Source organism: Halichoerus grypus, chromosome 12, assembly GCF_964656455.1.
Source record: "Halichoerus grypus chromosome 12, mHalGry1.hap1.1, whole genome shotgun sequence".
Lineage (NCBI taxonomy): Eukaryota > Metazoa > Chordata > Mammalia > Carnivora > Phocidae > Halichoerus > Halichoerus grypus.
This window is the reverse complement of record NC_135723.1, coordinates 99,483,625-99,499,995: the sequence shown is the minus strand read 5'-3', so window position 1 is coordinate 99,499,995 and position 16,371 is coordinate 99,483,625.

Genomic DNA, 16,371 nt, shown 5'->3' with positions numbered 1-16,371 from the left:
TTTGCTGGGTCTATACTAATGGACAGGGGAGAGCCAGGCGTTATCTATGGGGCTTGTGTGTTTCGTGTTGAGAGTGTGTGTTACGGTTACGATAACCACATGACCCTGAGTTTCTAGCTCAGTCCTCATTTCAAACATGCTCAGCATGAAGGAAAATCCTCCCAAACCTGTATTTCTACAAATGAATCAAATCAATGTCCATAACCGTCAAAGTAACAAATCACAAAAGTGTGAGAACCACCCTGTTGGGGCACCTGCTCTGGAGCGCGCAAGCTATTTTTAGACTAGCTATATCTGTAGTTTGAAGTCTGCCGGGAAATATATTTTGGTCAAATGGTGAATGTTTGATAGTTAAAAATTGCTATTCTCTAAATGAGAATGTCATCGTAACAGAATGAACTTGTAGAAAGAAAAGATAAAACACGAACTTTCTTGGAAAGGAAATTCATTTTTGATTTTATCATTAAAAACGTAGTAGTTAAAATGTTAATGTTTGACCTTATAAGGTCAAGAACAGTAATTTCTCAGCTCTGGCGACTGCTGGATGCTCTTATGGACAATAAATAGGGACATTTACATTACTTAATAAGATACTTTCAACTGAGCTTCATGGAGTAGCAAGGCTACTTCTGTCAGCATAATATGGTAATACTGCCACCAATTTATTGTGTTTCTTCCTCTCATAGGCAATTATTATGGTAAAGAGTTTGTTCCTTTTTAATTCTTGACCCTGATAATTTCTTGGGCGATGACAGGATTCCAGTGAAACAATTTCACCGACTGAAGTTTTCTGTACTTTCAAGAAGATGCATATTTTCACAAGCAGATTTAAGATGGTTGTATTCATATTTTTAATTTCTAATATTCTTGTCTGTTCTTGCCACTATACACAATCACTAGAGAAAAAATTTGTCCTTAAAGTTTGGATTTAGAAATATGACAATGAAGCAATTTAATTACTTTTCAAGTTAAGAAAATAATCGAAGTTTCCATCTGTAGCAGCTTTCCTTGTATGCACACCAATTTCAGCTTCTTCCCGGAAGAATCAAAGGAAGATCTTTTCAGCAGGAATCACTGTGCAGGAAATACACTCTTAAGGCACATCAATTTACTCATCATGTTCCAATAAACAAACTGCTTTCTATATAACCAACCATTCATTATTAGTAAGTTTTGCTACTTTGGTAATGTTCTCTGGGAAATACAAAATTAAGGCCTTATTAATCAGCCTTTGAAAGACTTAATAGCTTGTTTAAATATCTTGTATATGTATGTGACAAGACAATTTCACAATCTCTTGTGTATTGTATAATTTGTTATTGGCTGAAAAAAAATTATGGAAGGGGTCTACAATCGTTCTGCTCGCAGCCAGTCATTTTTTACTACATCTTTTTTTCTTTTTGTTTTTGGTGGGCAGCAAAGCAAGGTTTATTGAGCAATAGCAAAGTGATAGTACAAAGCTCCCAAGGAGGGAGGGGACCCGAAGGGGTTGCCCTTTTATTACATCTTTTAAAGCTATAACCATTTTCTGAATATAAAACTGAACGGTGCAAACAAATTACAGTATGTTTGTGCTCACAGCCTTTACCATATTTGTTGTATAGTCAATGATAATTTTGTGCATTTGTCTTTACTGATTTTATATTCCATAAATATTTCTCAAAGTCAGATTCACTGTGTGAGACACAAGAATCTTTCTTTTTTTTTTTTTTAAATTTTATGTATTTATTTGACAGAGAGAGAGGGGGAGAGAGAGCACAAGCAGGGGGAGAGGCAGGCAGAGGGAGAGGGAGAAGCAGACTCCCCGCTGAGCAGAGAGCCTGATGTGGGGCTCCATCCCAGGATCCTGGGATCATGACCTGAGCTGGAAGCAGATGCTTAACTGACTGAGCCATCCAGGTGCCCCAAGAAACTTTCATCAAGTAAGGAAAGTAATCCTCTATGTTGTCAAACCTAAAAACTTAAGGTTGATTCTTCCAACCTTGTATCCAAACGTCACACCATATACTTTGGGAGCACATTTAACATTTTCATTAAGCTTTTTGTGTATAAGAAAATATAAACCAGGAGAAAGTTTTTAGGAACGTTTTCTAGGGGCACCTGGGTGGCTCAGTCAGTTAAGCCGTTGCCTTCAGCTCAGGTCATGATTCCAGGGGCCTGGGATGGAGCCCTGCATCGGGCTCCTTGCTCAACAGGGAACCTGCTTCACCCTCTCCTTCTTGTGCTCTCTGGCTCTATCTCCCTGTCAAATAAATAAATAAAATCTTAAAAAAAAAAAAAGGAATGTTTTCTAAAATAAAGCAATATTTAGAATCCATAGCTTTGGCAAATCTCAAAAATTCTTTCTCTTCCACTGCTGAAATGGTTTAATTAATCTATTGCAATTATTTCTACAAGCTTTAAAAAGCATTTGTCTTCACAGATACTAAACCATGACATATTGCCTTATTAAAAGCATTCTTGAAAAGTTCATTGTTTAGAGAGACAAATGTATTTTGGGTGTCTCATTTTATCTAAATGTTCTTTTTTTTAATGCTGTCTCTATACTTTTAAGTATAGAGTACATGACTCAAAGATGATTTATCATATCTGTGTTATACATGAGTTTTTTTTTGTCTTTGTGAAATATTGAGGTAGCCGTGTTGACATTCTGCTTTTAATTTAACCTCCTACGTGAAAAATTACAAAATAGGGCTTTTTAAGATTCATAGACTAAATGGAATTAAGTAATTAAACATTAGTTTCTATATATTTTTTATAAAGTATTTTTTATTTTATTTTTTTAAGTAAGCTGTATGCCCAACATAAGGCTTGAACTCATGACTCCGAGATCAAGAGTCATATGCTCTGCCTACCGAGCCAGCCAGGTGCCCCTCTACAGATTTTATTTAAAATGCAATTGCATCAAAGAATTCTACAGTAATTAGAATTATGATATAATCTAAACTTTACTATTTTGCCCTATGGTAGTATTTATATGTTTATAAATACCTGTAGGCTCAAAAAGGATATAATATTCTTCCTAAAGCTATCTGGATAGCATTCTTTCAATATTCACATTAACTGTTAACATATTTATTTAACTACTTGAAAGTTTTTTTATTACATAGAACCAACATCTTCCATAATCCTCAATAATTATTGCAACATTTTACTTTTGCAATATTAAAAATACAATCATATATACTTCAACCAACTGTTAGCAGTTCAACATATAAAGCACATCGTCAAATTTAGCATTTCAAGTTACCAAGTTATCTAGAATTTAGAATACCTACATTTGAAAGTAGATATTCAGATATTAACAATAAATATGAATGAGATGCCATGTTTATGTTATTGAAGATTGATGCACCGATGGGACATGATAGAAATCTACCCAATCGCACAGCCATTACTCTTGAATAGGTCTAAGAACACCAGCAACGACACTGAGTGAGCATCAGCTATTCTACTTTGCAATGGTCAAGGCTGGATGGTAGAATTTGGACAAACTCTGAGTCTGAAGCCAAAGGTCGGAGCACCCCCAGTACACGGTGCATGTAGCTTTCATCTAGGCACACGTGAAAGATCTGGCAACTGTGCAGTGATCAGATTACTGTGGTTGTAGATGAAAATCTCCATAGTTCCACCCACAACAGATACAAACATGAAATGAAAGTAGCTGTCGTAAGTAGGACATAGGAAAGAAAACATTTCTATGTCTTGGGAGTTTCAGGGAAGGCTTCCTGGAACAGGTGACATGTAGCTGAACCTTGAAGGAAAATTAGAAGTTATCAGACATCCTGGGGCACCTGGGTGGCTCAGTCAGTTAAGCGGCTGCCTTCGGCTCAGGTCATGATCCCAGGGTCCTGGGATCGAGCCCCACATCAGGCTCCCTGCTCCGCGGGAAGCCTGCTTCTCCCTCTGCCACTCCCCCTGCTCGTGTTCCCTCTCTCGCTGTGTCTCTCTCTGTCAAATAAATAAAATCTTTAAAAAAAAAAAAAAAAAAAAGAAGTTATCAGACATCCTGAGAATGGAACACGGTCATTCCAATCATAGTCAACAGCAATGCAAACTCCTAGAGGTGTGCTCAGCACGGGATAGTCAGAGAACTCTACATGGGGCAGTGCTGCTAGATCTTAAAATGTGGAAACGTGGGGAGGAGAGCACAAGTGCACAGGATTAGAGAGGTTGGCAAGCTAAATGAATTCATAGAAGGTTGACAAAAGGGGTTTTGAAAGAATTAAAAACAACAAATACCAGTCAGGTAGTAAACTAACATTGAACTGGGGATTAGCATTTATTGAGTACTTTACACAATCATCTAATTGAATCCCTACATCAACTACATGAGGTAGATGTTGCCAGTTTTTTTTACACCTCAGTTTATGTGAAATTTTGCTGGGCAATTCTCCATGGCGTTTCTACATGTGTTGTGACAGCTTTTATCCTGGACAAGCTTTCCAAGGATATTTGTTTGGCAAACAGCCTGGGAAAACAGAGGTAGTGTCTCCCTCTGGGGGAGAAGGCAGATTTGTTTCTTCACCAGGATAATAAAGATACCGTCTTCCTCCAGGTCAGAGGTTGCACACGTATGCTAGCATCACCCTAATAAGATTAGGATAGGACTGCCAGGTGAAATATTGGATACCCAGTTAAATTTGAATTTCAGATAAACAAGTGTGCCCTACACGATACTTTTTAAAAAAAATTTATTTATCTATTTGAGAGAGAGAACGAGCGAGCACAAGCAGGGGGAGTGGCAGAGGGAGAGGGAGAAGCAGGCTCCCCGATGAGGACTCGATCCCAGGACCCTGAGATCATGACCTGAGCTGAAGGCAGCGGCTTAACCGACTGAGCCACCCAGGCGCCCCTGCCCTATACGATACTTAACACTAAAAATTATTTCTTGTTTATCTGAAATTCATATTTAACTGGACATCTGTATTTTTACTTGCTAAATCTGGCAACTCCATGTTGGGAGTTTCCTTCCTAAGCTTGCTGTCCCTCTGCTGGGACACAGATCCACTGTGTGTGAAACAGACACCTGGGCCATAATACACTGTCCTTATGGGCAAATTGATGGAACATGAAGTTCATGCTGCCTACTGCTCTGGGAGTAATAAAGTCCTTTGTCTCTGACCCAGGAGTCTCCTGCCTTCTCCAGCATCTCTGGAAACTATGGCAGGCTAACTAGTGAATGTTTAAGTAGAGTAAAACTTCAGAGCCCATAGTTCCTTACTTGACACTAATCCCTTATAGAGGAACACTGAGATTGTTTCTAATCTGATTAGACACTATTACTATTATAAGCAATATTGTCACAAATACCCTGGAACATACTTCTCTGTGCACAGGTACAAAAACTTCTGTTGGAAAATTTCCTGGAAGTGGAAATGTTGGGTCAAAAGGTATGTACACTTAAATGTTGAAGTATATCAACAAATTGTTCTTCATAGAGGCCATATCCATAAACCCTCACTAACGATGCATAAGAGTATCAGTTTCATTCCCCACTTGAGTCGACTATATTCTGAAGTTTTTTGATCTTTGCCAACCTAATAAGTAAAAAGTGGGATCTCATTTAGTATTACTTTGTATTTCTCTTATTATGAGTAAAGCTGAACATCTTAAGCTTAAAAGCCTTGTGAATTTCCTTTTCTGTGAACTGTTCACATTTTAAGCATTTTTCTGATGAGTTGTTGATATTTTTTTTTCTTAAGCTTTTATTTATTTATTTATTTATTTATTTATTTATTTATTCATTTATTGGGGGGGGCACCTGGGTGGCTCAGTTGGTTAAGCGACTGCCTTCGGCTCAGACCATGATCCCAGGGTCCTGGGATCGAGCCCCACATCTGGCTCCTTGCTCAGTGGGGAGCCTTCATCTCCCTCTCCCTCTACCTGCTACTCCGCCTGCTTATGCTCTCCCTCTGTCAAATAAATAAATAAAAATTCTTTTAAAAATAAGTTTTTATTTTAATCACCCAGTGCTCATCATGACAAGTGCCCTCCTTAATCCCCATAACCTATTTTACCCATCCCCCCCTTGTAATTCCCATCAGGTAACCATCAGTTTGTTTTCTATAGTTAGGACTCTGTTTCTTGGTTTATCTCTCGCTCTCTCTTCCCTCCCCCCCCACACTTTGCTTGTTTGTTTTGTTTCTTAAATTCCACATGAGTGGAAAAAAGAAAAAACACAAGAAACAACAGGTATTGGCAAAGATATGGAGAAAAAGGAACCCTCTTGCTCTGTTGTTGGGAATGCAAACTGGTGCAGCCACTCTGGAAAACAGTATGGAGGTTCCTCAAAAAGTTAAAAATTGCATTGTATCGTTATAAATTTCCCTCTTAGAACTGCTTTTGGTGCATCCCAGAGGTTTTGAACCATTATGTTTTCATTTGTTTCCATGTACTTTTTTAATTTCTTCTTTTATTTCCTGCTTGACCCATTCATTAATAGCATGTTATATAACCTCCATGTATTTGTGCTCTTTCAGATTTTTTCTTGTGGTTGATTTCTAGTTTCATAGCATTGTGGTCAGAAAAGATGCACGGTATGACTTTGATCTTTTTTGAGTTTGTTGAGGCATGGTTTGTGGCCTAATATGTGATCTATTCAGGAGAATGTTCCACGTGCACCTGAAAAGAATATGTATTCTGTTTTAGGATGGAATGTTCTGAATACATCTGTTTAAAACATCTGTTCCAATGTGTCATTCAAAGCCATTGTTTCCTTGTTGATTTTCTGTTTAGATCATCTGTCCATTGCTTTAAGTTGTTAAAGTCCCCTACTACTGTATTATTTTTGATTAGTTCCTTATGTTTATTAACTTTTATGTATTTTGGTGCTCCCAAGTTGGGTGCATAAATATTTATAATTGTTTTATCTTCTTATTGGATTTCCCCCTTCATTATTGTATAGTGTCCTTTTTTGTCTCTTGTTATAGTTTTGTTTTGTTTGTTTTTTTTAAAGTAGGCTCCATGCCCAGTGTGGATCCCAACACAGGGCTTGAACTCACAACTGTGAGATCAAGACCTGAGCTGATATCAAGAGTTGGACACTTAACCGACTCAGTCACCCAGGCACCCATATAGCCTTCATTTTAAAGTCTATTTCATCCAATAAAAGTATTGCTACTCCAGCTTTCTTTTGACCTCCACTTGCATGATAAATATTTCTTCATCCCCTCACTTTCAATCTGCAGGTATCTTTAGGTCTAAAATGATCTCTTGTAGGCAGCATATAGATGGATTTTTATTTTTTTTCTTTTCCGTTCTGTCATCCTATGTCTCTTGATTGGAGCATTTAGTCCATTTATATTCAAAGTAATTATTGATAAATATGTATTTATTGCCATTTTATTATTTGTTTTGGGTTGTTTTTGAAGATTTTCTCTGATCTTTTCTTGTCTAGTCTCTCATGGTTTGCTGGTTTTCTTTAGTGATATATTTGGATTTCTTTCTCTTTATTCTTTGCATATTTATTAGTGGTTTTTGACTTGTGGTTACTATTAGGTTTGTATATAACATCTTCTGCATATAGCAGTCTATATTCAATTGATGGTCATTTAAGTTTGAACCCATTCTTTTTTTTTAAGATTTTATTTACTTATTTGACAGAGAGAGACACAGCAAGAGAGGGAACACAAGCAGGGGGAGTGGGAGAGGGAGAAGCAGGCTCCTCACCCAGGAGGGAGCCCGATGCGGGGCTTGATCCCAGGACCCTGGGATCATGACCTGAGCCGAAGGCAGACGCCCAACGACTGAGCCACCCAGGTGCCCCAGTTTGAACCCATTCTTTACTCCTCTTCTCCCCACGTTTTAGGTATATGGTGTCATATATTATATCCTTTTTTATATTGTGAGTTCCTGACTGATTTTTTACAGAAATATTCATTTTTACTGCTTTTGTGTTTCCTACCTTCATTCCTATCATTTTTGGTCTTTTTCTTTCCACTCAAAGAGACCCCTTTAATATTTCTTGCAGGGCTGGTTTAGTGGTCATGAACTCCTTTAGTTTTTGTTTGTCTGGGAAGCCCTTTATCTGTCCATCTATTCTTAATGATAGCCTTGCTAGATAGAGTATTGTTGGCTGTAGATTTTTCTTATTCAGCACTTTGAATATATCATGCCACTCCTTTCTGGCTTGGAAAGATTCTGCTGAAAAATCTGCTGAGAGTCTTACATGGTTTCCTTTTATGTAACTGTCTTTTGTCTTGCTGCTTTTAAGATTTTTTCTTTATCGGGCGCCTGGGTGGCTCAGTCGTTAAGCGTCTGCCTTTGGCTCAGGTCATGGTCTCAGGGTCCTGGAATCGAGCTCCGCATCCGGCTCCCTGCTCAGCGGGAAGCCTGCTTCTCCCTTTCCCGCTCCCCCTGCTTGTGTTCCCTCTCTCACTGTGTCTTTCTCTGTCAAATAAATAAATGAAATCTTAAAAAAAAAAAAAAAAAGATTTTTTTCTTTATCACTATATTTTGCCATTTTAATTACAATACGTTTTGGTATGGATCTGCTTTTGTTGATTTTGTTGGAGGTTCTCTGTGCCTCCTGAATCTGGATATCTGTCTCCTTCCCCAGATTAGGGAAATTTTCAGCTATTATTTCTTCAGATAAATTCTCTGCTCTCTTTTCTCTCTCTTCTTCTTCTGGGACTCCTATAATAAGAATATCTTTACATTTGATGGAATCACTGAATTCCCTAAGTCTATTCCCATTTTACATAATTCTTTTCTCTGTCTTTTGTTCAGCTTGGTTACTTTCCATTACTCTGTCTCCTAGGTCATTAATTCATTCCTCTGCTTCCTCCAGCTTGCTATTCATTCCATCAAGTGTGTATCTCATTTTGTTTATTGAGCCCTTTATCTCTACTATGTTATTCCTTATCTCTATGTTAATGGCCTTGCTGATGTCCTCCACTCTTTTCTCAAGTCCAGTGATCAGGCATGTTACTTATATCTGTTTTGCTTAGATTTCCTGCCATGGCCTTGTCTTATTCTTCCACTTGGGACAAATTCCTTTGTCTTCTCATTTTGTCTAAGTCTTTGTGCCTGCTTCTCTGTGTTAGGAAACTCAGCTATGTCTTCTGTTCTTAAGGATAATTGCTTTATGAAGAAGAGGTCCTATAATGCCCTGCTATGTAGTGTCCTCTGTTCCCCGGGGCCTGGCACTTCTGGGAGTATCTCCAATGTGTGCTGTGTGTGCTCTGCTGTTGTGTCCTGGCTGCTTTATCCTTCAGGCCAGTCATCTGCAGAGGCTCTCTTTGCCTGTAGTGGGCAGTATTTGGTCCTTGGCCTGAATGTGCCATATTTTGCACTAGGTGTGCTTGTGAAAGGAGACTTGTTGCCACCGCCACCGGAACCAAGGCCTTGCAAAACTCCCAGGTTGGGAGACACAGTGTTGGCAGGGATTTGGGCTGGTCTTCTGAGGAAGAGGGCCCACTGCACTGGGACTGGGAAGGGTGGTTCCACCAGAGCATGGGGGGGGCGGGGTTTGGTATAAGCAAGTTAAGTAGTGAGTGTTGGCCCTGTGCCCTGTGTTTATAATGAGGGCCAGGGGAGGGAAATGGCTCCCGACAGTTTCTTTATTCCTGGAGGGGTCTCATGAACGCTGCCTCTTTGAGGCATGCTCTGAGTTGAGCAACTAACCTCCCCACTGTGTGCCCCATGAGCTCTTCAGATTGCTGTTTTCATACTGTGTGTCTGTGGGCTGTTTGCCCTGCCTTCTCTCCAAAAGCAGCCCCAATGTCTTCCAAGCTCTCCCATAGCCAAGCATGCTGACCTTTAAAACTCCCGGCTCTAAGCCCCTCTCACTTTCCAAGCCAATTGCTATAGGGATTCATTTTCCCCATGTGCTCCCCAGTGTGCCAGTCTGTCTCTTGGGCTTCTTTCTCTAAGACCGCAGCTCCCTCCTCATTGCAGCAACCAGGATCCATTTCTTTCCCAAATTACATCTCTGTATTTCCTACCTTCTTCTATGCAGCCTCTTGTCTACCTTCAGTTGTGGAGTTTGTTCTGACAGTCTTCAGATCAATTCCTGGGGCATTTGGGATGATTTGATAGTTATCTAGTTGTAATGGTAAGACAAGGTGAGCCTAGGGTTCTCCTACTCCTCCACCTCTTCCCCTCCACTATGAGTTGTTGATATTTTCGAGTTGCATGAGCTCTTTATATAGTAGATAAATTAAACACTTGTTTTTCATGTTATATATACTTTACCTAGTAAAGACATCTGCCATTTGGCATCTTGCCAAATAGAAATTTAAAATTTTTATGTGAACATTTTCAGTGTTTTATGACTTTTGGTTTTGGCGCCTTGCTTAGAAAGGCCCTCCCCTCTCTCAGTTTTTTGGTTTTGTTTTTTTTAATCCTTCACATTTTTTGAAGAAGTCTTCATGAAGGAAACAATGACTCAAAACTTCAGCCTGGCTTTGGAAGCATTTTATATCTCTCTAAGATACTTTTGGTTCACTGGCATTTTCACAGTACAAAGTACTTACTAAATTGGCACACTTGTGGGACCTCTCAGCATTGGCAAAGCAGAGGCTATTTTGAGATTCATAAGAGGAAACTCTTGACCATGTCTGGGGTGCTGCAAGTCCCAAGGAAGCACTCTCTGTTACTTCCAAAATGAGACTTTGACACTGGATTTCTCCAAGTTTCACTATCCAAGAAATAGAAATTTTCATACCACGAAAGCAAAATATAGCCAGAACAACAGACATCATTTAATTCAATAAGATGACGAGGCAACAACAGGGTCCCAAGGCTTCCAATGACCAGTTTCTCCACATCTTATAAATTCATATATGCCTCTGGGGGTGTTATTTTAGGAACTCCCTAATCTGTTATTATTGTTACATTTTCTCCAACAGTTACAGGCAGAGAACTTTAAATTAACATATCTTTTTCTTACATTCACTATAACTGGAAAAGCTTCCTCGACGTAAGATTAGGACTGCCAGATCTTTAGAAAGGGAAGGGTAATTTGACTACCAAGTGATGCATTTTTGCCTGTTACGCACGTAGGCATAGCTAATATGGTTTCCAAACAAAACGCTATGACAGGGTTGTTAATGTGCAACTAGGGGGGATGCCTGGGTAGTTCAGTTAGTTAAGCGTCTGCCTTCGGCCCGGGTCATGATCCCAGGGTCCTGGGATCAAGTCCCGCATCGGGCTCCCTGCTCACTGGGCAGTCTGCCTCTCCTCTGCCTGTAGTTCCCCCCTGCTTGTGTGCGTGCTCTCTCTCTCTCTGACGAATAAATAAATAAAATCTTTAAAAAAAAATAGACTCTGCTTACTCTCCTGTGGGAGAGTCTTCATTTAAAAAAAAAAAATGCAACTGGGGACCAGACTGCCACATTCTCCCCAAATTCCTGCATTCAATACAGACACCCCCATTCATTCCTGTTTGGAAAACAAGATTTTGCTTCCTGCTTATTAAGGAGAAAACATCAATGTTTGCCTATAAATAGTGATTCAAATCAGACCTCAAACTTGACAAATACAACCATTACAGTCTTAGCTGCAGTTTAGAGTGTGTTTTCTCTTTGGGGGTTAACGTACACCTACCTCCTCATTTCTAGCACCTACTGGATATAAGAACAGTGAAAAGTGAATCCTAGTAACTTAAACAGATCCTGGCTTAGTAAGCCCCTGGAGAGAAAAAGTAGAAATAAAACTTTACAGAGTACTATAGGTAATTCTAGGTAAGATTCTTCCTCCTTGTATGAGTGTATGTGTGATTTTTCAGAATCTCGGGTTTCTCTTAACCACATATTTAAAAAAGACTAGTCGTATATTTTCTTTTAAGTGTATATGATGCTTCTCAGTGAAATGAGAAAGGCAGTTTTCCATCTGGTTCTGTTATTTTAGATCCTTTAACTGTTCCTTTTCAAGAAGATAATAAAAACAATTGCTCTTATGTTCAATGCTTACTACATGCCAAGCACTGTGTGAATAAGCATATACACTGTAGCTTTTAGTCCTCATACTGCCCCCATGTGATAGATACTTAAGTCACATCTTGTGTTTAGTGGAGTAACCCTCTCACTAAAGAAGTCTATTGACTATGTTAAGGTTAGATAGGTTTAATTTTTTTTTTTTAAGATTTTATTTATTTATTTGAGAGAGAGAGAATGAGAGAGAGAAAGCACATGAGAGGGGGGAGGGTCAGAGGGAGAAGCAGACTCCCCGCCGAGCAGCGAGCCCGATGTGGGACTCGATCCAGGGACTCCAGGATCATGACCTGAGCTGAAGGCAGTCGCTTAACCAACTGAGCCACCCAGGCGCCCGATAGGTTTAATATTAATGTGGAATGGAGTAAGTCCAATAGGCAAGCAGCAACACTTTCGATTTCTCCGTTTGTTGCTTCACTATCTCCAGAGATCTGAATGGTTTGAATGCATAGACATCTATCAACGGACTTTCATTTTCTTCCTTCCTTTGATCTAATTGAGTGGTTCTGAAACATTGATGTATGTAAGAATTGCTGTACAGAGTTGCATAAAACCATTTTTACTGAACCTTATACTTTAGGAGCAATTTAAGAGATGTTCAAGGTGATTTTAACGATATATGATTTTTGCCTAATATGTTGGCTTTATGCTGAATCATCTGCAGGGAAATGACACATGACCAAGAGAGAAAAGACGACAGAAGAGAATCAAGGAGACTTCTACGTAGGGTGAAAGAGTGCCTATCAGTATACTGGACAATCTGAGGTCGAGGGAGGTGGGAAGGAAGCAAGGTCAAGAGGAATGAATGCCAGATACTGTGGTGAAAATGTTTTATCTATGTTACCTCAATTATTATAGTAACCCTACGGATGTGGAAACTAAAGTTATGGGTGTTCAAATGACTTGCCTGGTGTCACAAAGATGGCAGATGGTTAAGTCAACATCCAAACCCAGGTCTTTCTCACTCTAAAATTCAAGGTCTTCCTACCATAGCTGGCTTCCTTATGGGTTAGGACTTCCTGAAGTCAGCCAGAAAGAACTCTGGGGAATGGAGATGTGTTGGCTTGGGATGACCTAAAGCTTGGGGCAAGATTCTTGTAAGGCCATGTAGGGAAATATTTTCAATCCTCATGGAGAACAGACAGGCTGACCTGGTATGAATAGTTTAGGAAACTAAGCAGAATTTTACAAAAATAGCTGCATCCTTGCCTATTCATGATTTCTTTCCTTCTAAAAACATGGAAGGGACATCAAGACACTGGGCTTTCATGTACACAGCAAGTGTGTAACACGTGGTGATTTCTTTCAGGTGATCACTTCTCTGGTCCCCTGGGAATATAATTTGAGCATCCCAGTAAAAGACATTAATTAGGCCAAAAACTGTAATCACTCTAGAAAAAATCATGCCCCCAACTTTGAGGACCTGCTAGCAGCTTTAGAAGAAATAGCCATGGGCTACAATGACAACGGTGGAGATGTGTAGCTAACCCTGTGGTGCTCATTGGCAGGGGAGAAGGCAGAACACTGGAGACATGTAAGAACCACTAAGGAAGTCAGGGAGTGCCTCAGACACTCATAAAGAAGAAAGGGCTCCATTGACTTTGAAGGCTCATGAACACTACTAGTTAAGGGTGTAAAGTGAATTTCACTATAATAGAACAAAGGCTGTCGATGTAGTAAAACTGGATATTAGAATAAATAAGAACTAGTTTACATTCACAACTAACACCATATACTGTTATAATTATACATAGCCAATGGTTTTACTCAAAGAAAATAAATGTGATGTGATAGGAAATTTATATAAATATGTAAGATCATTTTCTAGGATCCACCAGCGAATTATCAAATAGGAAATGAAGAAACAGTTTACAGAGGAGGAAAAAGGAATTAATGCATAGAAAAGTCTATAGCCTCATAAAACTAAACACACACACACACACACGAGTACTAGTATTCCTGTATTATTTCTTATAACTCCATGTGAATCTACAATTGTATGAATAAACTTTTCTATTTAGAAAAGTCTACAGCCCGGGGTGCCTGGGTGGCTCAGTCGTTAAGCATCTGCCTTCGGCTCAGGTCATGATCCCAGGGTTCCGGGATCGAGCCTGGGTCTGGCTCCCTGCTCGGCGGGAAGCCTGCTTCTCCTCTCCCACTCCCCCTGCTTGTGTTCCCTCTCTTGCTGTCTTTCTCTGTCAAATCAATAAATAAAATCTTTAAAAAAAAAAAAAGAAAAGTCTACAGCCTCAATAGTAATTAAATGAATGCAAATCAAAACAAAATTAAGTTCTGGTTACATAACATGGATTCCAGAGCAAATGAAAAATGTTGGCAGGGGCTCCTGGCTGGCTCTTGATCTTGGGGTTGTGAGTTCAAGCCCCATGCTGGGTGTAGAGATTACTTGAAAATAAAATATTTTTTTTAAATGTTGCAAAAAAGATGGGAAACATGTTACACTCTTACATTGTTAATAACATTGCAAGTCAGTTCAATCAGTTCTGAAAAAATCAGAGTTTTGAATTTTCTTCAGTTAGAATTTTGTATAGGTCATTGTGCAGTTCTTTTTCCCTGGATTTTTTAATTTTGAAAATCCTGCATGCTTCTTTTAATATGGGAAAGAAAGGGAAGATAAGGGAGTAATGAGAACTATCCGTACTTAACACTCATTTTTCTGTAAATTTAAAACTGATCAAAATAAGTCTATTAATTTAAAAAGAAAGAGGAATGCCTGGGTGGCTCAGTCAGTTGAGCATCTGCCTCCGCTCAGGTCATGATCCCAGAGTTTTGGGATCGAGTCCTGCATGGGGCTCCTTGCTCAGCGGGAACCTGCTTTTCCCTCTGCCTGCCACTCCCCCTGCTTGTGCTCTCTCTCTCTCTCTCTGACAAATAAATAAATAAAATCTTAAAAAAATAAAAATAAAAAAAGAAAGAAAAAAGGAAGAAGCTGTGAATACACGAAAAGTCATTGAACTGTATGGTTTAAATTGGGGAACTGTATGGTATATTAATTACATCCCAATAAAGCTGCTTTCTTTAATAAGTAAAAGAACATGAAATGTGTATTTTGTAGTTCCTAAAGCAACCACAAAATAAAATATAAAAAGATATAGTGAAAATTATAACAAGTAACTTAAAATGCAATACCAAAACAGGTTCAAATAACCCAGAAGAGGAAACAGAGAAATGAAAAATAGGAAAAGCAGAAGACTAATAATAAAATGATAGATGTAAATCCAAATATATCAACATTTAGTGTAAATCACCTAAATACAAAACAAAAGAGGGATTATCAGAGTAGTAGAGCAAATTGCTGGCAGCTCTATTGTAGAGTGGCAATTCCAAGGTTTGGGTTCCTCATCTGTGACACAAACCCATCATAGGTGCAACATGCATCTGGGTCACCCCATATCATTCCCACGGGACTTGGGGGCAAGCAAACGATGTGAACATAAAGCTCATGAGCCTTGTGTTTTGCCAACATGAATGAAAATATGGCAGGTGGATCTGTTAGCTTGTTAGAGGAGTGGCATTTCAGACCCTCCACAGTTTATTACTGTGAGGTTTATGGCAGGAATGCAAGGCTGGTTCAATGTTCAGAAATCAATCCATCTAATCAACCATATCAATTGCTTAAGGGAGAAAAACTACACAATAATAGAAATCCAGGGAGAAAAACTACACAATAATAGAAATCCATGCAGAAAAAGCATTGGACAAAACAAAGCACCCAGTCATAATACACACTCTCAGCAAACTAGGACGATACATAGGACGATACATCATCCTCAACCTGAGACGATGTATCTACAAAAACCTACAGTTAAGTATCAGCTCGGCTGTGTCCAAGGTAGACCAGAAGTGACCTCACTGAAGAAGGGCAGGATTTGGCGGTGGATGAATTCCCAGCCTCCTGGCCCCTGGCCCGTGGTGGGAGGATTCTGAGCGGGTCTGCACACTCTCAGAGTGCCCGGCACCACAGACTCCCCATTGCCACGGCGGGGACCTGCTCCTTGACCCCCTTGGCCGGTTCACCGCCCTCGCTCCGTTCCCGGGATGGCCTCACAGATGATCCTACCCTCGCCTGGGGTCCGCTTCGGGGAGGAACCAATCCCGCACCCCCTCTCCGTCCAGGGCTCAGTGAAGAGTGAGTCTCCTCCCTACTTGCAGCTCAGTCTGCACGTCCACCTCTCCGTCTCCCTCTCTCCAGCGCCTTCCAGCGCGTCTGGGTCTCGGTCTTCCCCGTTTGGAGACTCCGGCAGAGCGAGACGACCCGCCACCGACCGCACTGTGGCCAGCGCGGCCAGCCCTGCAAAGACGTCAGCCGCGGGCGTCGCTGGCTCCTCCGGGCCGCAGGGGGCGCTGTGGGGCGAGGGCAGGCTCGAGTCCCAGCGTGCACCGCGTGGGGGCTGGGCCTGCGGGGTGGGCGGGGCGG